This window comes from Gigantopelta aegis, chromosome 6, assembly GCF_016097555.1.
Source record: "Gigantopelta aegis isolate Gae_Host chromosome 6, Gae_host_genome, whole genome shotgun sequence".
Classification (NCBI taxonomy): Eukaryota; Metazoa; Mollusca; class Gastropoda; order Neomphalida; family Peltospiridae; genus Gigantopelta; species Gigantopelta aegis.
Genome location: NC_054704.1, coordinates 25,263,775 through 25,287,485, shown reverse-complemented (window position 1 = coordinate 25,287,485; position 23,711 = coordinate 25,263,775). Strand labels below are relative to the sequence as shown.

Genomic DNA, 23,711 nt, shown 5'->3' with positions numbered 1-23,711 from the left:
GTTGGACTTTGGTAAATATTTTATTTCTGTTCTGTTGTATAACCTTGATGTGATTGATGTGACTTTAAATATTTTAATACTGTATTATACCAATATTCTTTAGACAGTGTCTTCGGTCATCTGACGAAGTAAATCGTAGATTTTTTGTTCTAAATTTATACAAGTATTTGGTAATATAAAGCTTTGCCAGTCATCCTAGAAGACCTAGGTAAACTGTAGGTTATTGTCTTTATTGTGATAGGTACCAGTATTAATTCTGTGTTACAAGGTTACTGAACGAGTAGTAAGGGTTAATTAAAAATTAACCAGTTAGGAATAGAGTGGTAATTCCTTTATTACTTAAGATTCCCTAGAAGCGTTTCTCAATTATCACACGTGTGGGTGTTGTGTCACGGTGAAGTGATTAGCATATTGTGTAAACTAGACATCTAGAGATTAACTAATTAAGTGATTAGTTCTGGGTTGTTATTATTGTTGCTATTAATTAAGTACTGCGGCTGTACATTTGTCAGCGTAGATTAATACAGATTCCAAAGTGTATTGTGTTTTTGTTGGGTTTTCTAGTGAACTAAACGTACTATAATAATATATACTTTATATAAGATCTTATCTCTGATCATACCTAGACGAGCCAAAGCGGTTTTGAACTGCCTGTTACAGAGAGATCTAATAGATATACAGTTAGGAGAGATATTTGGATAATCGTGTTTTATTCAGTTACGGGTATTATAGAATCCCCGTGACAGAGAATATTAAATAAAAAACATGCTGCCGCCTCGCTGCACTACATTTTGCAATCAACTGCAAATTCATTTCGCATTCAGGCAGGCCTAAGGTAAGGCGCATTTTGTGTCTACGTTTAGGAGATCACTTCAGACAATTGCAAAACCAAATTGACTGGTCAACAATGAATCCTGCAACACAGATGTCCAGTAGCCATCCCGTCATGCACTGCGGTCACCAGTGAAGTGGTGACACTGTGCCGTAACTCCCAGGATGCAGTCATCTTGTTCGGTGTTCAGCGTAACGAGGCAGCCAGTTAGTTCCTGGTACTTGACTGCTTTCTGTGGGCGCACCCGACTGGACGCTCATTTCCGCGGTCCCCTTTTAGCTCGGACACATTACATGCTGGTGGTAATTGGATGTCCAGACAAATGGTCAAATGCAAACATCCGCGAAAGTTCAATTTTCTGGACAAGGCAAGACAATCAGTATTAGTCATTCCGTTATGGCATGTCCGTGGGGTATACAAATAGCTACAAGACCACATGTCTTATTTCTGAGTTCTATAAGCAAGAGCGTAGTTTAAATTTAGAATTCCTTTTATGTGAATGAGTTAGAATTTATTTTCAAAGAAAAATATAGGCGACATTTTGTGTTAGCACTACCTCTCCAAACTACAAAAAACAAGAATTATTGTGTAATTAGAAGTCTGTTAATAAGTTAGGATTTATTTTCAAACAATATACTTAGTAGGGGCAGTTGGCCTCGAAAACTACGAAAAAGTGCCAGCCCCTCGCCTGATTCCTTTTGTACTGCCAGCCCCTCGCCTGATTCCTTTTGTACTACCATCCCCTCGCCTGATTCTTTTTTTTTACTGCTAGCCCCTCGCCTGATTCCTTTTTTTTACTGCCAGCCCCTCGCCTGATTCCTTTTTTGTACTGCCAGCCCCTCCCCTGATTCCTTTTTTACTGACAGCTCCTCCCCATATTCTTTTTTTTACTGCCAGCCCCTCCCCTGATTCTTTTTTTTACTGCCAGCCCCTGCTCCGATTCCTTTTTTACTGTCAGCCCCTCCCCTGATTCTTTTTTTACTGCCAGCCCCTCCCCTGATTCCTTTTTTACTGCCATTCTCTCCCCTGATTTTTTTTTTACTGCCAGCCCCTCCCCTGATTCTTTTTTTTACTGCCAGCCCCTCCTCTGATTCTTTTTTTTACTAACAGCCCCTCCCCTGATTCTTTTTTTACTGACAGCTCCTCCCCATATTCTTTTTTTTACTGCCAGCCCCTGATTCTTTTTTTTACTGCCAGCCCCTGCTCCGATTCATTTTTTACTGTCAGCCCCTCCCCTGATTCTTTTTTTACTGCCAGCCCCTCCCCTGATTCCTTTTTTACTGCCAGTCTCTCCCCTGATTTTTTTTTTACTGCCAGCCCCTCCCCTGATTCTTTTTTTTACTGCCAGCCCCTCCTCTGATTATTTTTTTTACTAACAGCCCCTCCCCTGATTCTTTTTTTTATACTGTGCCAGCCCCGTCTCTGATTCCTTTTTTTAACTGCCAGCCCCTCCCTCTTGTAATTTTAGGATAGGTATGGCCAGAAAATTAATAACATTCTTACAACAACAAAAAAAGAAGAAGAAAGAAATGTTTTATTTAACGACGCACTCAACACATGTTATTTACGGTTATATGGCGTCAAACATATGGTTTAGGACCAAACAGAAATTGAGAGAGAAAACCCGCTGTCGCCACTTCATGGGCTACTCTTTTCGATCAGCAGCAAGGGATCTGTTATATGCACCATCCCACAGACAAGATAGTACATACCACGGCCTTTGTTACACCAGCTGTGGAGCACTGGCTGGAGCGAGAAATAGCCCAATGGGTCCACCGATGGGGAACGATCCTAGACCGACCGCGCATCAAACGAACGCTTTACCACTGGGCTACATCCCGCCCTAACATTCTTACAATGTCAAACTATGTGAATATATTCTTTTTAATAGAGAAATGATGGCCTGTAACCTGTTTCTCGTTCAAGCCTGTGTACAACGACTGGTATATATCAAAGGCCGTGGTATGTGCTGTCCTGTCTGTGGGATAGTACGTATAAAAGATCCCTTGCTACTAATGAAAATATGTTTCCTCTCTATGGCTACATGTCAAAATTACCAAATGTTTGACATTCAATAGCCGATGATTAATAAATCAGTGTACTCCAGTGGTGTCGTTAAACAAAATATACTTTAATTGACCTCATTACCGTTGAACACGACTGAAAAATGAACCTGGTAACTCAGCAGTTATTCGCACGTCTGGGCAGTTTACCACTGCTCTGCGGTTAATGAGGACTCGCCGCGTTACGGACGAGAAAGAAAGAAAGAAATGTTTTATTTAACGACGCACTCAACACATTTTATTTACGGTTATATGGCGTCAGACATATGGTTAAGGACCACACAGATTTGGAGAGGAAACCCGCTGTCGCCACATAGGCTACTCTTTTTACGACAGGCAGCAAGGGATCTTTTATTTGCGCTTCCTACAGGCAGGATAGCACAAACCATGGCCTTTGTTAAACCAGTTATGGATCACTGGTCGGTGCAAGTGGTTTACACCTACCCATTGAGCCTTGCGGAGCACTCACTCAGGGTTTGGAGTCGGTATCTGAATTAAAAATCCCATGGCTCGACTGGGATCCGAACCCAGTACCTACCAGCCTGTAGACCGATGGCCTGCCACGACGCCACCAAGGCCGGTCGTTACGGACGAGAGTCAACAATCAAGTTAATGAGTGCGAATCTAATTAACAACTGTCTCATAACGGACGAACAACGCATCAGAACCCCACCTCAGTGTTGTTAATCAGAATTGTCTTAATTAGAACAATGAACTCCACTTCCTCTTCCTAGTCAGTCACAATGAAAGGAACATCAATAGGCTAATAATAATAATAATAATAATAATACACACACTAGTTTTCGTCTTTTTGTATATATAAAGGGGCGGGACGTAGACCAGTGGTAGAGCGCCCGCCTGATGCCCAATCGATCCCAGCCAGTAGGCCTACTGGGCTATTTCTCGTTCCAGCCAGTGCTCCAAAACTGGTGTTACAAAGGACGTAAGTCATCGGACATAAGGCTGGTAGGTATTGGATTCGCAGGTGTAAGACCACTACACCGACTTCTCTCTCATTAACAACTAACTACGAACCGATGAATGAATGAATGAATGCATCGATGCATACATGCATACATGAATTGATGAATGAATGCATGGATGAATGAATCGTTCAATTAAAAGCAGCAGCGTGGCTGCAGCGGGTTTTCTCTCTCATTATCTGTATAATCCTTAACCATACACATGTAATATGTCAGACACCATATAACCGTAAATAAAAATGAATTGAGTGTGAGTCGTTAAATAAAAACATTTCTTTCTTTCATTCACAAAAAATAAGAATGAAAAGAAGATAAAAATAACACCAGTAATCTATGCAGGTAATTGTACTGTTGTTTGCTTGCGATCGCTTTTAGTATTGTTTAACGACACCACTAGAGTACATTGCCTGTGAACAAGATACACAAGGAACATTATATACGAGTCAATAACCGTTAGATACCATTCATCGTACGAGTTGTTTAACGGCGAAATTAGATACATTTTAATCAATATTAGTTGTAAGATAAGATTCTTATTAAGAAAGTAATTGTCTATTTTTGAGATATTAAGATAAAAAAGACAAGCAAAAAACAAACAATAAGGCTTCCCCAAAACCCTCCCAAAAACAACAAACAAACAAACAATAAAACAAACAATAAAATACAAACAACAAAAAACTAAACCTTCTCAACCCCATGAAAAAACTAAATCCCGAATCCCAACAAAAACAACAAAACAAACACGTCCCCAAAACATCAACAACAGGCCAGGTTAAAAAACGGTTAAAACATAAGTTCTATCTATGGTAGAAATCAGTGTCTGTAGTATTCACTTTAATAGTTTGAATTATAAATGTTGGTCCTCAACTTGCGGCAGCCAGTCGGATGTCTTTAACGTGCATGTGATATGACCGCGGAATATCACTTTATCGAAATAGAGAATATTTCATATTTTTTGACAAATATGCTATATATCTCATCGAGTGATGTTTGCAATCATATCTCACGAGTCGCGCTTGCACGACTCATGAGATATGATTGCAAACTTCACGAGATGAGATATAAATCATATTTGACAAAAAACATGAAATTTTCTATTTATTATATAACTTTTGGCAATTTACCTTTATTTTTAAAATTCAGCGTTCAACTATGTCGTAAGATATAGATTCGCATGACGACCAAGAGTGCATTCAAAGTATTTGTTTTAAAACACCACAAAACATTTAACACAGAGACAAAAAAGACATAGCAGTAAGGGGGAGGAGGCGTGGGGGGGGGGGGGGGGGGGGCGTCTACACTGATTTTTACCCGAATTAAGCTAAAATACCTGAATATGGATGACAACGTTTATTCATATTAGTATTACCTTACAGCTATGTAGAGTACCAAACTGCGCATTCTTACACGAACTACAACTAATATTATGAATAGAGTGATGGAAGTACACGGTAGAAAAGTTTCAGGCCGACTTGTTTTGCCTAAATGTCTCCATCGTTTTTGCCCGAAAATTAACATTTGCTCCATCACTAGAGGAGCATTTTACCCCCTAATCTCCCCTGTTCCGTACACTTGTGGACAAAGACATGTTGTTGACATCACAATCATATATAGAATCTGATGATGTGGTGAATTGTCAAGCTGCAGTGTTTCCATTTTTGCATGGAACAACTTAACAGGGCCGTGCACCAAACTCGCTATCATTTGAGCTATCTCTGTTTTACCCCGGTCCGGGGTATTCTGAACCTACCGGGTAATCAACCTAATGTGGGGTCATACACTCGAAAAACACACCCATCATCCCACCCGTAATGTGGGTGAAACTCGGTGTATATGGCCTTGCATCTCCCCATTGAGACATAGCGGGTTGGAGCAAGTATCAGGATGAAAAATCCCTCAAAGTACTTTTTCAAACATGTAATAACCCTGTAGCTGTTTAGTAACAGTGATGCCTGAATTATACAAGCTATCGACCATCAATCCAGCGCTCTCGGTCGGTCTGGGATCGATCCCCATCGATGGGCCTATTGGGCTATTTCTCGCTCCAGCCAGTGCACCACGACTGGTATATCAAAGGCCGTGGTATATGCTATCCTGTCTGTGGGATGGTGCATATAAAAGATCCCTTGCTGCTAATCGAAAAGAGTATCCAATGAAGTGGCGACAGCGAGTTTCCTCCCTCAATATTTGTGTGGTCGTTAACCATATGTCCGACGCCATATAACCGTAAATAAAATGTGTTAAGTGCGTCGTTAAATAAAACATTTCCTTCTTCAATCCAGCGCTCTAACCATGAGCTTACCCAGCTCCTTTGCATGAACTTTTTTTTTTCAATGACGTAATAGTGGAATCCGATGTCTACGAAACAGGCGTAAAAATCTATAACTAAAATGTTTATAATGCTGCATGCTGTTGGCAATTCTCATTACGACCAAAGTGGTTACGTGTCGCATTGTTACACAGAAATGATTAAATTTCGACTTTATTTGCCTGAATACATTCTGTGCAATTTAATCACAATCAATTTCCCATGGTAACGCATGTTTCTAAAAATAACCCAAATGACAGAGGTGAAACAAAGCCAACAAAAGCCAAACGCCGTTATTAATCCATCAATTTCGCAAACTTTTCAATAATCGTATTGCCGATATTTGAATATGTAGAACCATAAGTATATATAGCATTCTCTTTGTATGCCGAAACAGTGTTATTGATTTCTATAAACATTTAACAAACTGTACAACATGTGACTAGGTAATAAACTAGTTTATGATCTTTGCGTTGTGACGTATTTCAGCTATAATTTATTGGTGAAGAATGATGGACTACTTAAAAGAAAAATCGCCAAACCACATCATAATTGTAATGCAATCTCCAGTGAGGGGATTCGAACCACGGACTACCAGCGCTCTACCAACTGAGCTAATATGGAAATTCCCACTAGCTACTGCCAGTAGGAGCACTTTATACCAACATGACTACATAGTCAAACCTTTATTATTTTGAGTTACATGACCGCCTATGTTTGTTGCTTATTTCTTCATCATCCCATAGAAAATAATAATTAGAATCACAATATTGTGCAAGATGGTGTCAGATTTAGCTCTAGGTAAATGAGTAAACAGTAAATTAGAATATGAAAAAGCAGCAATGAAAAGCATCGGTGGGGTAGTAATTAAGTCATTAGACATAAGGTTTTGTAGATACAGGATCCGTGTCGTTATAACGACTCAATGGGTAGGTGTAAGGCCACTACATCGACTTCTCTCTCACTAACCACTAACGACTCAGTGGGTAGGTGTAAGGCCACTACATCGACTTCTCTCTCACTAACCACTAACGACTCAGTGGGTAGGTGTAATGCCACTACATCGACTTCTCTCTCACTAACCACTAACGACTCAATGGGTAGGTGTAAGGCCACTACATCGACTTCTCTCTCACTAACCACTAACGACTCAGTGGGTAGGTGTAAGGCCACTACATCGACTTCTCTCTCACTAACCACTAACGACTCAGTGGGTAGGTGTAAGGCCACTACATCGACTTCTCTCTCACTAACCACTAACGACTCAGTGCGTAGGTGTAAGGCCACTACATCGACTTCTCTCTCACTAACCACTAACGACTCAATGGGTAGGTGTAAGGCCACTACATCGACTTCTCTCTCACTAACTACTAACAACTAACCACTAACCCACTGTCAGGGACAAAAATCCTTGAAGATAATTGAGGTGTGATCCCTTGACAGCGTGTTTGAACCTTACTTGGATATAACGAGTTTGTTTTGTTTAATGACACCACTAGAGCACATTGATTAATTAATCATCGGCTATTGGATGTCAAACTTTTGGTAATTCTGACTCGTAGTCATCAGAGGAAACCCGCTACATCTTTTTCTAATTCAGCAAGGGATCTTTTATATGCACTTTCCGGCACACTGCATTATGTATTAGATAACTAATTCAGCAAGGGATCTTTTATATGCACTTTCCGACACACTGCATTATATATTAGATAACTAATTCAGCAAGGGATCTTTTATATGCACTTTCCGGCACACTGCATTATATATTAGATAACTAATTCAGCAAGGGATCTTTTATATGCACTTTCCGACACACTGCATTATATATTAGATAACTAATTCAGCAAAGGGTCATTTATATGCACTTTCCGACACACTGCATTATATATTAGATAACTAATTCAGCAAGGGATCTTTTATATGCACTTTCCGACACACTGCATTATATATTAGATAACTAATTCAGCAAAGGGTCATTTATATGCACTTTCCGACACACTGCATTATGTATTAGATAACTAATTCAGCAAGGGATCTTTTATATGCACTTTCCGACACACTGCATTATATATTAGATAACTAATTCAGCAAGGGATCTTTTATATGTACTTTCCGACACACTGCATTATATATTAGATAACTAATTCAGCAAGGGATCTTTTATATGTACTTTCCGACACACTGTATTATGTATTAGATAACTAATTCAAATTGAGATTGGTTGCTATTGTTTGGTTTGTCATATTTTTGTTTATGTGTGTTTTGTTTGGTCTTGTTTGTGTTTTTAGTACCGGGCCAAGCTGAGGGGAAGATGGGTTTTGTTATCAGGAAGGGAATGGCGTTTTTGAAATTTCTACGTAACAAAAGAGCAGAACTTTACTGTATTTTATTCAGTGTGATTTCATGCATTTCCCTCCGTAAACTATTTAAAACTGTATAACACGAATCTGAATGAATCCTTCAAAAGTCGACCTCTGTGACTTAGTTTGTCTACGAAACAAACCTTTCGTCTCGCTAGTTAGTGAATTAGTAAAACTGCCAGAAGAGTAAACGTGCTCGATGACTTACAGAGGTAGTTATTACTAGGAGACATGTTAAAGTATTCCCTGAAGGAGACAGCTGAGTCTTAATGAGGTCAAAGTGTAGACTCAACGAGATCTCAAAGAGGTTGCGTTCAGCGCTTGAAAGAAAGAAATGTTTCATTTAACGACGCACTTAACACATTTTAGTTACGTTTATAAATAACATAACATAACATAAATAGTATTGCCAAAAGGACAGGAAACACATTATGTATGTATCCGTCTTTTTAGCAATAAAATATGTCATAGGGCATAGGATTAAAGGAATAATGGAAATGTTTTATTTAACGACGCAATCAACACATTTTATTTACAATTATATGGCGTCAGACATAATATGGTTAAGGATATTGAGAGAGGAAACCCGCTGCCGCCATACCATGGGCTACTCTTTTCCACGAGAAGCAAGGCGTATTTTATGTACCTGATCTCACAGACAGGATAGTACATATCACAGCCTTTGTTACATCAGTTGTAAAGCACTGGCTGAAACGAGAAATTGCCCAATGACCCACCGATGGGGATCGATCCTAGACCGGCCGCGCATCAGGCGAACGCTTTACCATTGGCCTATGTCCTTCCTCTTCAGCTCTAGTGGTGTCGTTAAACAAAACAAACTTTAACTTGCTCCTCTTCAGCCCTTGAATAATGCAGTAAAGCTAAACCCAATGGTAATCAATTAATAACTTAAAATCTTATTGGAGGGGAGAACATTTAGCTATTTTTAACAAAATTCACAAGTTTCTCATATTTTTCTCATTTATGACATTTTCTTATAAATTATCAAATAAAGACTTTTTTTTATTGTTTCGTATTATTTCCATAAATAACATGTGCAGATCCAGAAGTTTGTGTAAGACAGGAGGTGGGTGGGGCGCCGGGCATGGTAAAACGTGTTTGAATTGACTTTTATAAAAAATGGGGCTGATGCCTCTCGGCACCCCAACCCCCGTATCCGCACCTGAATAGAAAACCTTGCTCTCAAATAAGGTACAGCGTTGAACAATGCGCAACGTTATTAACGTTGCCTATTAATTAACTGGATTATGTACAGCCAGTGTATAACAATATTAATTATTAATCGCACGTTAACCAATGTTAAGCATAAGCCCATTTGTTTAATCCACCATCCACCAAAAATCAAGATCTTAAACATTATCTTTCAGAAATGTACCGTATGGACGTATCTGAACAGTTAGAAGTATACGCATACGGCCATTTGATAATACACACTACCTCAAATTTAAATATTTGATAAGAGTTTTATGAAAATATTATGGGAAACTTATGCCTATAGTAGAAGGTTAATATATTGATATCAACTGTCTGTATTTTTAACGTTATCTGTTACCACATGAAAGGTTCAGGTATAGAGACTCTCTTTTATTCGTAGACGTTGTGTAATTCGTGGACGAGTACAGTCAACTAGTAAATAATCTGTCAGTGGCGGATCCAGAAAATTTATTTAGGGGGGCCCCAATGACATGAGGCGGAATGCCAAGAGAACTTTGGGGGAGGTTTGGAGAGGGATCGTAAATTTTTTAAAAATTAATTTGTAATAAAATTATAACTCACAAAATTTAGTAGGGCCCGGACCCCTGCCACCCCACCCCCCCCCCCTAGATCCGCCTCTGTCTGTCATCACACGAAAGGTTCAGGTATGGAGACTGATATTGTGGAATAACCTTTTTGTGGTAGTCAAACTGTCGTGTAATTCGTGGACTAGTAATACAAAGTTATGATACCACCTTTTTGATCAACGAATGTAAACACCCAACGAAATGCATATTTGAGGAAAACCATGCAAATTAAATCCCACAAAAAGAAGTTCACGGTACATTTGGTCCGGTAGCTGCTGGTCAGGTATTGACAGGACACCAAATAGACTAGAGGAATGAGAGATCATACGCTAACATCTCAAGCATTCCAACGTTTAATCTTAAATTAAAACCTCTAATGACAGTGATGTATGTTCTTATTTCTGTGGTCTAAGGTGGCGATGTCTTAAGTTACGATTTAAATGTCCATATTTTGATGGATGGTAAAGTGCTTCTCATGTTGCGTTTACAACGTTGGGCAGTGGGTGATGATAACTGGGATCAGTATCTGTACTCACATTAGGACATGTTGCTAAGGTTTAATAGATATGATCACACGAACTACAGTTGTTGGTGTACTGTCTAGCATGTGGATGCTCATCAGTTGCCACATGGAATCCTTCACGAATGTTTATATGATAATTTTTAAGTTAAAAGGCCCAAAACACACAATTCTATCAATTAGATTTATAATCAGGTACACTCCTTGAACTTAGTAAAAACATATTGCACAGACTACTTACATCACACACCGCTGGCCATGAAGTGAATATTGTACTGATTATAAAAATAATGAATTGCTACCCATATCAATACCAGTTGTTCAAACAAAAGCAATATCCAAAGGTAAATGGAATTATTTGGCAAGTCAGTCTTGACTGTTGACGAACAGGTATTTGATCGAAGTCCGAAAGCCGAAGGGAACAAAATGATTGAGAAATATGCTGACAATCAGACCTGTTGTATTTGATCGCAACAATTCTCTGTAACTGTAGAAATAAACGCACAAATTAGGGATATACAAACATGTAAGAAGGATGTCAATGCCCCATAATAATTGGTTGAACAGAAAGCAATGTTAAATTAGCTATTTTCCTCTTTGAAACGTTTTTTAGACTCTGCTTTGAATACAAAATGGGTGGGGGGTTTGAAGACGATGTAGTGTAAAGTAGTAACTCTGCGTTGAATGTTCAATAACCAAAGATCAAGCACAAGGAATCTGATGTCAGAATAGAAGTTCATGTATTGATCAAAACTATCTGACTAAATACTGTTGTACATATTAGTAAGACTCTGATGTCCTGTTGGTTTTTGCTTTTTTTGCATTTTCACATGTCAAATGTTCATGAAACATTTGGAAAATTTCGGGAAAACCATTCCTATAAACATAATATTGCAAACATACCTCTTAGCCCTGGAATGTTATGTTTGCTTGCTTTTCATACTCTGAGATGCAGTGATATTAATTCATATGTTATAGCTTTTCAAAGAAAACTGAAGGACTCTAAGAATTGGTGGTTTCTATGAACAAACAGGAATGCTTTGGACAATAAATTTGTGTAAATTGTATGGCCTGGCAGTAGACAGTGTAGACAAAGTACGAAATGTTCTATCTCGGAAACTGAAAGGTCCATTGTAAAGTTCGCATATGGCACATCCTCGATGAACCAACTCCGGGTGCAACTATTTCCAGAACATCTATTGATCACTTGATGAGCGGTCGATCTAGGATCGATCCCCGTCGGTGGGCCCATTGGACTATTTCTTGTTCCAGCCAGTCCGCCACGACTGATATATCAAAGGTCATGGTCTATGATATCCTGTCTGTGGGATGGATCTTATAAAAGACCCCTTGCTACTAACGAAGAAATGTAGCGGGTTTCGTCTCTAAGACTATAAGTCAAAATTACCAAATATTTTACACCTAATAGCCGATGATTAATAAATCAATATGCTATAGTGGTGTCGTTAAACAAAACCAACTTTAGCTTTGACATTTTAAAAAGCATTTATGGCAGCAAATAATGCCCTTCATAACACTTGGATGTCAATTTTACAAATTTTACGACAAATGGCAGCCATTATTTTTCCGCCATCTGGTTTTGAATAATTTGACCATAAAACAAAATGTTCAGATTTTCAATATAGATTTTTATAAATTAATGCATGTTTATGCATTAATTTATAAAAATCTATATTGAAAATCTGAACATTTTGTTTTATTCTAAAAACATAAAAATGCTATAAATATCGTTAGGAAACCAATTAAATACTTTTTATTACACAATTCTCCGCCATTTCGTTTTCTGCCATTTTGAACCATAAAACATAATTTTTGGGGGATTCAGCATCTCCAAATTAGATTCAAAATTTATGTTGGACCAAATCCTAAAAAAAGTATGCTCGCATTAGTCACAATACGGTGAAATTGGACTTGACTTTATGAGACGTGCGCATTTTATTAAAAAATGTAAAGTTTTGTGTTAAACAAGCAATTTTTAAATTATAAATATTACTAACCAAAGTGCAACATATTATATGTGTTTGTGTGCCCTTTAATGACAAACACAAAAATGAAGAAGGAATATAGTCATAATACAAATTTATAAAATTATTCCAAAAATACCATATTTAGCACGCAGGTTCGAGAGGAGATTTTTAATATCTTATACTAGATACATAAATAAATGCAAAAATGTTGTTAAGGCCCATAGGAAGATTTTATTTACGGTTATATGGCGTCAGACATATGGTTAAGGACCACAGATTTTGAGAGGAAACCCGCTGTCGCCACTACATGGGCTACTCTTTCCGATTAGCACAAGGGATCTTTTATTTGTGCTTCCCACAGGCAGGATAGCACACACCATGGCCTTTGTTGAACCAGTTATGGATCACTGGTCGGTGCAAGTGGTTTACACATACCCATTGAGCCTTGCGGTGCACTCACTCAGGATTTGGTGTCGGTATCTGGATTAAAAAGCCCATGCCTCGACTGGGGTCCGAACCCAGTACCTACCAGCCCGATGGCCTAACCACTACGCCACCGAGGCCGGTCCATAGGAAGAATATCTGAAGAGAATAATACATGAATGGCCGTTAGATACCATTTATCTTACAACGAGTTGTTTTAAGATGTATCTAATGAGTTTGATACGTTTTTAAACAACGAGTTGTAAGATATATGGTATATATCGGACACGAATGTATTATTCTATTTCTTACATATCATCAAACACCAGGTTTTAAGAAATTTTAACATCTTTTTCGACAAAAACGTATTTACAGCCCTTGTACTTACGCATCAGAGACACATGATTGTCAGGTTAACTATACACCAGTGTAATCAATTTCGATCGTGCTGTTGTTTCATTGGATGTATGGCATTGGTGACCTGGTCATTACATAGGAACAGCCAGTCGTATGTCTTGAAATTGTTAACATACGCACATGTGTAAACAAGTATGTTATAAAAAATAACGAATGATATTCTCGTTCCAGCCAGTATTCCACAACTGGTGTAACAAAGGCCGTGGTATGTACTATCCTGTCTGTGGGATAGTGCATATGAAATATCCCTGGCTGCTAATCGAATAGAGTAGCCCATGAAGTGGCGATAACGGGTTTCCTCTCTCAATATCTGGGTGGTCCTAAACCATATGTCTGACGCCATATAACCGAAAATACAATGTGTTGAGTGCGTCGTTAAATAAAACATTTCCTTCCTTCCTTCCTCTGTGAACTTGCCTCACCATCAGTATAAGTAACATAAGAAAAGACACCATTGGACGGAATCTCCCCAAAAGTAAAAACAGGCTCTACAATGTTAAAGGGACATTCCTGAATTTGCTGCAATGTTTAAGATGTTATCGACTAAAAGACACTTTTTAACGAATGTAATTACATATTAAATATATTTTTCCGCATAAAATATTAGTGGCTGTATATTAAACGTGTTTCTGACCGTTGTAATATTTGTACTAGGTTAACTTTCATTTTATTTCCTAAATTATTGTTTTTCGTACGTACGAAATTATTTGAAGAGAAAATCCAGTGTGGGCTTCTTACAAATATTAAGACGACCATAAACACACTAACTATACAGACACTGATATTTTAAACAAGAACATATATTTAATATGAGAGTTTAATCGTAGAAATATTTTATTAGTCGAAAACATCTTACAAAGCAGCAAACTCAGGAATGTCGCTTTAAGACATCGAAGTGAAAGCAAGACCGACTGTGTTATCTGAAAACGTGAACATAGGCTATGTAATTAAGGATGAAAGGTGTACAGAATATAACAAAACATAACAAAAGGTTTTTGTTACGCCACTTACATGACCTAGATTTGATATTACATAAATAACGTGTTTCACGTCTTATTAATAAAAACATGGCAACTAGGCAACCCAAGTTAATCAATTCTGTATGCTTCAGTATTAAAATAATTTGTTGACATTCTTTAAAAAAATCTATATCTGAGTGATAATACGCTAATCAGAAACTATAAAAAGCACCTGAATTGCTAGGAACTTCCGTGTGTTAGTAATGAGACTGGAGCCAATTTCACAAAACGTCGTAAGTTTACGTCTGCGACTAGCAATTACACCGGGCATACGTTTACACGTGTTTGGCATCTATTTCACGAAGAAAAGTATATCATTACGGAAAATGGATCATTTTAAGGATGAATGGAAATGAGATATGTGTATTTCTAACTATATTTGTTGTACTATAATATAAGAATTGTGGTTTAGTCGTTTTGTAAAATTGGGCCCAGCGTTAGTATTACAGGCGCGGACCCCACAGGAGTACAGGGGGGATACATGCCACCTGAAATCGAAGCGAACCACAATTTTAGTGTTTTAATGAATGAATATAATGAATGTATTTATTTTTATAGAAAACGATATATGCCTGTTAGTTACCCCTTTGGAATACCACCATAGGTGGTGGTGGTGGTAGTGGGTGGTAGTGGTGGTTGTGGTGGTGGTGGTGGTGATGGTGAGGGGTTGACCACCCGCAGCAATCCTTGCAATTAAGAAAATGTCCACGACCAAAATCTTTTTTTTTTTTTTTTTTTTTTATAAAAAAACAAACCCCAACCCCCACAAAACCCCCCACAAAAACAAACAACAACAACCAAACAACCCATGCCATTGAAAAACCCCCGAATATAGTCCAAAGCAAAAAATTGCCGTGGAGAATTAAAAAGACCACAGCAATAACCACGACATTGCCGATTGCCGTTGGCAATTGCAGGGTTTGAATGCAGAAGCTGTGTCTAATATTGTACCCTCTACCAAGAACATTATGTGTGTGTGTGGGGGGGGGGGGGGGGGGGGGGTAGTGGATGGTGTTACCCCCCGCTCAATCGAATTTTCTTTAGTTTTTTTACTAATATTTTCTGGGAGAGCATGGCTCGACCAAAGACCCCCACCCCCTCCCCGAAACGTCGCTCAAAACAATCTAGACCCGCTGCGTAAATTCCTGCACACGCACCTGGATAGTGTTGCATTTATTGGTCGCTGCACTTGATTATAAAGCACTGACGTACACCACGGGGTCTGTAAAAGCAAGTTTAATTTCCCCGCAGGTCTTGTTATTACAGCCCGATTATTACACACATCGATCGATATGCTACAGATCGACGTCGCGTGCTAATAAAATTTACACTTTTTCTACCTTCAATCGGAAGAGCTGCACCTGCGTCCCTGTGTGTTGGCGTTAACGAGGAGTTTCGTATTCACCGTGTGTTGTTTTCTTGTGATCACCCACCGTGTGTTGTGTTCTGGCAGGAAGTTTAATCAGTTATGAAAGGCCTGCATTAAAGTATTATATTGTTATGTATGAGGCTGGAGTACAAAGATCAAACACTTCCAGATGGATTAATCATATTCCCGTCTGGCGCTTTTCATTATTGGCATGATGATGATGCTGATTATGATGCCTATAATGTAACTTCGATTCACGGATATATCAAAGTTTAATTCACAAACACGCTGGCCTGGGCAGACAATTCGACTGCTTGGGTTGCCCGTCTAATATATAACATAATCTGTTGCTGAAAATTAATAATCGCTGCTACCGCAGTGTTTGACAAATGTTTGAGAAAATCTCTAGCCCTCACAGAAGCTTTGACCAATGCCCTAAGGCGCGTGTACAGGAGGGTTTCGGGGGAGGGGGGTCGATCTCCATATAAATTTCAATCCGCACAATCTAGATACCCCTCAGGCGCTTGTGCAGGAGGATTTTTGGGGGTCGATCTCCCTATAAACGTCAGTCCCCACAATCTAGATATCCCCCAGGCGCTTGTGCAGGAGTGTTTTGGGGAGGGGTGGGGATCGATCTCCCTATAAACTTCAGTCCCCACAACTAGACCCCCCTCAGGCGCGTGTGCAGGAGGTTTCGGAGGAGGGGGGGGGTCGATCTCCATATAAATTTCAATCCCCACAATCTAGATACCCCTCAGGCGCTTGTGCAGGAGGGTTTTGGGGGGTCGATCTCCCTATAAACGTCAGTCCCCACAATCTAGATACCCCCCAGGCGCTTGTGCAGGAGGGTTTTGGGGAGGGGTGGAGGTCGATCTCCCTATAAACTTCAGTCCCCACAACTAGACCCCCCTCAGGCGCGTGTGCAGGAGGGTTTCGGGGGGGGGGGTCGATCTCCATATATACTTCAGTCCCCACAATCTAGACCCCGTCAGGCGCGTGTGCAGGAGGGTTTCGGGGAAGGGTGGGGGTCGATCTTCCTATAAACTTCAGTTCCCACAATCTAGACCCCGTTAGGCGCGTGTGCAGGAGGGTTTCGGGGGGGGGGGGTGTGTGTGTGTCAATCTCCCTATAAACTTCAGCCCCCACAATCTAGACCCCGTCAGGCGTGTGCAGGTTTTTTTTTTTGGGGGGGGGGGGTCGGGGTCGATCTCCCTATAAACTTCAGTACACACAATCTAGACACCGTCAGGCGCGTTTGCAGGAGGGTTTGGGGGAGGGGTCGATCTTCCTATAAACCTCAGTCCCCACAATCTATACCGCGTCAGGCGCGTGTGCAGGAGGGTTTCGGGGGTGTGGGGGGGGGGGGTTGTCGATCTCCGGCGTCGTCTAGACCCCGTCAGGCGCGTGTGCAGGAGGGTTTCGGGGGTGTGGGGGGGGGGGTTGTCGATCTCCGAAATAAACGTCAGTCCCCACAATCTAGACCCCGTCAGGCGCGTGTGCAGGAGAGTTTCGGGGGGTCGATCTCCATATAAACATCAGTCCCTACAATCTAGACCCCGTCAGGCGCGTGTACAGGAGAGTTTTGGAGGTCAATCTCCCTATAAAAGTCAGTCCGCACAATCTAGACCCCCTCACCACCTGTTAAAATTCCCAATATCATATCTGGCCCTATGTATTATAGTAATACAGTTGATAATTTCGACTAACATGACCAAAATGTTTCTAGTGGATTTGTCAAACCGTGGCTACCACCAGATGCATGTGGAGGAAATATTGCAGCGAGGAGAAGGCCAGGGCTCAGTGCCGGATTTATAAGGGGGCAATTGCCCCCCCCCCCCCCCGCCATAGGGGCCCTCCAGACTATTTGTCATGCAATTTAATTTCTATGTTGAGGGTCCCCGAACCTGAAGTGCCCCGGGTCCCCTAATGTCTAAATCCGGCCCCGGAAGGGCTAAATTGTGGTGGGATTAGATAGAGTACGCGAAGAGGACATTTTTGAAAACTAAGTGTCCTGCAATGCAATTTCTGCATTCTACACGTAAAATCTTCATGACAAAAGCTATTAAATGTATTTTTCACGACATATTATATTTGTATTACTCTAAATATATTTATATGTCCTATATATCAAGTTTTACACTACACATGTTGGCCTAACTGCATGCAAAGTGACATGTTAGTATTACATTCTACACTATTATACTAATATATGTTACAACTGTACTACTAAAAGGTTGCATCTATGCAAATATGGAAGTTTTGTCGTCTGTAAAATTTGATTTGGTGGAATACACCTGAAATACAGTGGCTATTTGAGGGAAAACCCACCCAGCTCGCGAATATATTGACTGGTTTTCATCCTAGCCTATCCAATCACGTTCATGTAACGTAATGCTAGTGTCAGACTATCAACTACCAGTACACAGTTGGCCAACTTATTGCTGTCACGACTTCTTCGACTGTCTAGTTGCTAGTCTGTGCGCTCTTACAACTCGATTCTCGTCGTATAACCCATTAGTTGTTAATCTGAGCACACCAAGGAAATTACAACGCCACCATCGAGTTGGTCAACTTCGTCGTAACAGTTGACAGTCTGAACCGCATAAGGCGCAAAAAAAAAAGAAGAAGAAAAGACTGATTAGTGACAGAAAGCACTCTGCCTCTTGAACACCCATCAGTTATAATCGTGTTTCAGAAAAGGCAGCCATACATTTTCTTCTTTTTTGTAAATTCCACCACATGGCGACCTTGCATTAACTGAAAAGCGATTACCTCGCCGGTTATATTGGACAGAGGTCGTGTCGACAAACACTGGCCCCAATCAATGATCGTTTACTACATTGAATCGGCATTAGGAACTTCCGAGCGGGGCAAGTCATGTCGTGAATTTATTGTCGCTGCTTATTGATTTAGCCATCAAATCTAGACCGGTCTGCATACTCGCCGCTTCATCATCATTAAAACATACACCAGCTCACATCATAGCATGCCAGACTGCTGAGACGTTTCATTTACTGATTAAAAAATGTATGATCATAAAGCGTTGGGCGGGCTTCACGAAACATATTTTCATATAACTATTTTTTTTTGTATTGCCAGGGCCATACCTAATCTACAATAACAGGGAGAGGTGGGTCAGTAAACAAACCAGGGCATAGTATTGTAGGGTCTTCTCCCGCTAGACAAACAGAGTACAATTTCGTATTTTCTTCTTGGAAAAGGACACTTTTCCCTTGCCCTATGCCTATTTTAAATGGCCGAGCCTTATTTCAATGATCCTTTGCTTATATCCAACAATGATATTCAATGACCCGGCGCTTATATTCAGTGACCTGGGCGGCAATCATTTTCATTTCAGTGGCCCTGCCCTTATATTCAGTGACCCAGTGTGGCCCTGTATGTATATTCAAAGTCCCTGTTGATATATTCAATGACCCTATTCTAATAGTCAATGACCATGTGTTTATATTCAACGATCCTGCCCTAATTTAATGGAACTGTGCGGCCCTATGCTTATATTAAGTGGCTCTGTGCTTATATTTAAAACAACTACACTTTAAAGCTACAATTATGTATGTCCGGATGCCACGCGGATGCAAAAACAACTGAATCAAAACACAAGGGGCGCAATGGATGATTCATGCTGATGAATGCAGCGTAACACATTAAAAACAACATCAACAACAACAACTAAGGATGATCTACCTCCGATTTAAGCTCAAAGGTAAAGGATAGGATGTATTAGTTAACGATACCTTATCACATTTTTAACTAAGGCTATCTTATAAGGCAGTTGAGACTTTTGATTAGGCCACATAAACTACTCGTTTCGGATAATAAATCAGTACAAATGTATATATTACTATACAAACTTTCTCACAGTCGTGTAGGCATAGCTTGATTAGGCCTCATAAACTGCTCGTTTCGGATAATAAATCAGTAGAAATCTAAATATTACTATACAAACTTTTTCACAGTCGTGTAGGCATAGCTTGATTGGGCCTTATAAACTGCTCGTTCCGAATAATAAATCACTAAAAATCTATATATTATTGTATACACTTTGCTAAACCTGATCCTACAGCCAGTCGCATATCAATAGAGGGTGGAACGTAGTATCCTTACATTACCGTACCTGGGCGCAGATGTCGGCCTCGGCCGGCTACTCCGTCCAGGACAGGAAAGGATTTGGGTGGGTGGGACCGCCTTCATTGGCAGGTGCAAGAGAGCACCAGTAGCCCGACTGGAATCGGTAACAGGTGGAGGTTGGTTATGGTGCTATGGAATTTGGAATGTCCCAAAGGAAAAGGGTGCGCGGTTTGAATGAAGGAAATTGGGCGCAGTTTTGAACGGTACACCGAAAGTAGAAAACTTTGCTTTGCGCCCTTGATCTCAGTCAGCCCCCTCCCTCCTCCAATGTCTACTTGCTTCCGCCATGTCTGTATTTAAGAGATTTTCAGCAACGTTATATGTGTGCTATTCGTGCTGTAAAGGTGATACCCTCAAGGTTGAAGAAAGCTACAAACTATATGATCTAAATATTAAAAATATTATGACTGACGAAATGAGAATCCGGATTCCATACATTAGTACTCCAAGCAAATCCCACCAGGAAACTTTGAATGGAAGACATTTCGCACGCATTTAATTACTTCCATTCAAATATCATACAAATCACAACAAGACCAAATTATAACATGGAGTTCATTTCCACACACCCCTATCCATGCCTCAAATAATTTTAGATAATTAAATTCCACAGCCAACACAAACTTTCCCAAATAAAAACGAAAGAAAAAAGTTAGAAAAAAAGAAAGAAAAGAAAAGCAAGCAAGAAAGTAAGAAAGAAAGAAAAAAAAGAAGTTTGTTTTGTTTAACGACACCACTAGATCACATTGATTTAGTAATCATCGGCTATTGAATGTCAAGAAAGAAAAGAGAACCACGAACAAAAAGCTATTGTAGCAAAACATTTTTTTTTACAATGTTTCAATATTTACATTTAATATATTCATTGAAATGTGAAATTTTCATAATTAAAAGAAAACAACAACATTTTAATATGAAATTTTAATAAACACCAACAATCTATCCTACCCAACATAACAGATTACATGTATATATGACACCATTAGGTACGGGATTTATTAGTTCGAAATAAACATTAAATTGTTACCTAAACATTTGAAAATTAATAGATTTGTTTTTTGAAGTAGAAAAAAAGCATATCTTCAGGATATCATGTCATGTAAATAAAAGATGTGCTTCAAATCTGGGTCTTTCCATGAGCTTCTGTAACATTCGACGGTGAATCGATTCGTGTCTGAGAAAGTTCTACTAATTAACCTCATCATGTTTCGCGAGGGGCCCGGGGCGACAAGAGATATTTTAGTCCACTTAATGACCTTTAATTAGCGACAAAGACACTCCTATTCGATTTCACAAAGATAATATGTTCTACCGTCCTCGCTGGTGTAGTGGTTAAGACATCGGGCTTAAGGCTGGGAGGTACTGAGCTCTCCTCCCGATTCCGGCTCGCATCCAGATAAAGTTTAACGACTCAGTGGGTGGGTATATGGTCACTACACTGACGTCTCTCTCACTAACCACTAACAACTAACCCACTGTCCTGGACAGACAGCCCAGGCAGCTGAGGTTTGTGCCCTGAACAGGGTGTTTGAACGGTAATTGGATATACGCACAGACATAAGTGGTAGTCCTCTTTGTGGCGGTGCAAGAAGAATGAAATCTCCAACGAAGGATCTCTTTAATAATAGCTTTCCTCCTATAGACGAGGCACTAGATAGAGTCGTGGAATTTACCACTATTTTACCAAATGCCCATTCGACTCTGCATTGTGCAGAGATACGACCGACCCTGATCATGTATTACGGTTTTGTCGTTCAGGTATAAACAAACATATGTTCTTCAATAGTCTGCTCAATCTGATTACAGCGACAGTGTCAATATAGTGCTACTGCATGATTTATCTTTATTTCACAATTGCTAATGCGCTTTCCAGTGTTTTGTGGTGTATACCACCAAATAAAATCACACGATAGAAGACAATATTATCACATTTGGCTAAAGCCGGTTCACGCAGCGTTTTAATTAACATATACGCCATGGATACAAATACTACCAACCTTCACCCCTTAACCCTAACCTTGGTATGGAGACAATGCCCGCCAATCACCCCAGCATCTTGTACATGTACACGTCGCCGCATAACACGACTCATTAACTGATGTGGGTTCCTCCTCCCAATGTGCCCCCCCCCCCCCCCCCCCGCACAATATAAAATACTGATTACGCCAATACCTACGCACTCCACTTCCTGCTGCATTAAGAAACAATAAAAAAAACCCCCAAAAGACAAACAATCAGTCACTTACCTCTTTTGATATATCCGCTCGACATTTGCAGGAAACACTGCAACGTAACAGCACAGTAGTTAGCTGTCATAATTAGGTAATATTAGATTAATGCACAGATATTTTACATTTATTCACATTTAAAATAAATATGATTATAAATGTCAAACAGCGATCTTTTCGCACATTTCTGAAATTAAAATGTATTCAAACGAATGTGCGTAGGATCGCTTTGACATCAATACGCATATTAAAACTTCAAAGCATTGTTGACGTCACGTTTTTAAGGTAACGTCTTCGGCAATTTTCGTAACTTGACGGAAAATGTTGAAATACCTGACAGGGAATAAAAGTAGCGCAGAACCATGTACAGTGACAATCATTTGTCCGTCACCGGAAGGATTGATGATACAGAACATATTAAATATTTAAATTTTTTTATTAGTGCACTAAAATTACAGACAGTTCTTTATGAAATTCAAAATGTAATGTCACGTCTTAACATGTCAGTCATCCTTATTGGATGTTTTAATGAAATAAAAAATAGTAGTAAATAAAACAATTTGGGGATGTATTTTTACTTTTGTGCACGATAGGGGTATTTAATTCAAAATACAGTCATTACATTTGACAAGTAAAATTAATGTTTTGGTCATTATGCAACTCTAAAGAAAGAAAGAAATGTTTTATTTAACGACACACATTTTATTTACGGTTATATGGCGTCAGACATATGGTTAAGGACCACACAGATTTTGAGAGGAAACCCGCTGTCGCCACTACATGGGCTACTCTTCCGATTAGCAGCAAGGGATCTTTTATTTGCGCTTCCCACAGGCAGGATAGCACAAACCATGGCCTTTGTTGAACCAGTTATGGATCACTGGTCGGTGCAAGTGGTTTACACCTACCCATTGAGCCTTGCGGAGCACTCACTCAGGGTTTGGAGTCGGTATCTGGATTAAAAATCCCATGCCTCGACTGGGATCCGAACCCAGTACCTACCAGCCTGTAGACCGATGGCCTACCACGACGCCACCGAGGCCGGTATATGCAACTCTAAGTGAATGTATCTTAAAGCTGCAATCTCGGGTTTTTTATATATTATTTAACCATTGAGAATATACCAAGCTTTACGTCTACATCTGTGACAGTCTATGATTTGTTATGAAATATACAAGCAAAAAACCCCAAAAAACAAAAGCAAAGAGAGAGAGAGAGAGAGAGAGAGAGAGAGAGAGAGAGAGAGAGAG

General features: G+C 39.7%; 1 protein-coding gene across 1 annotated transcript in view; it reads left to right on the top strand.

The window, feature by feature from the left end:
• Nucleotides 1–23,711, top strand: part of LOC121376105 — a 36,305-nt gene that overhangs the window by 5,749 nt on the left and 6,845 nt on the right. The window lies entirely within an intron of this gene.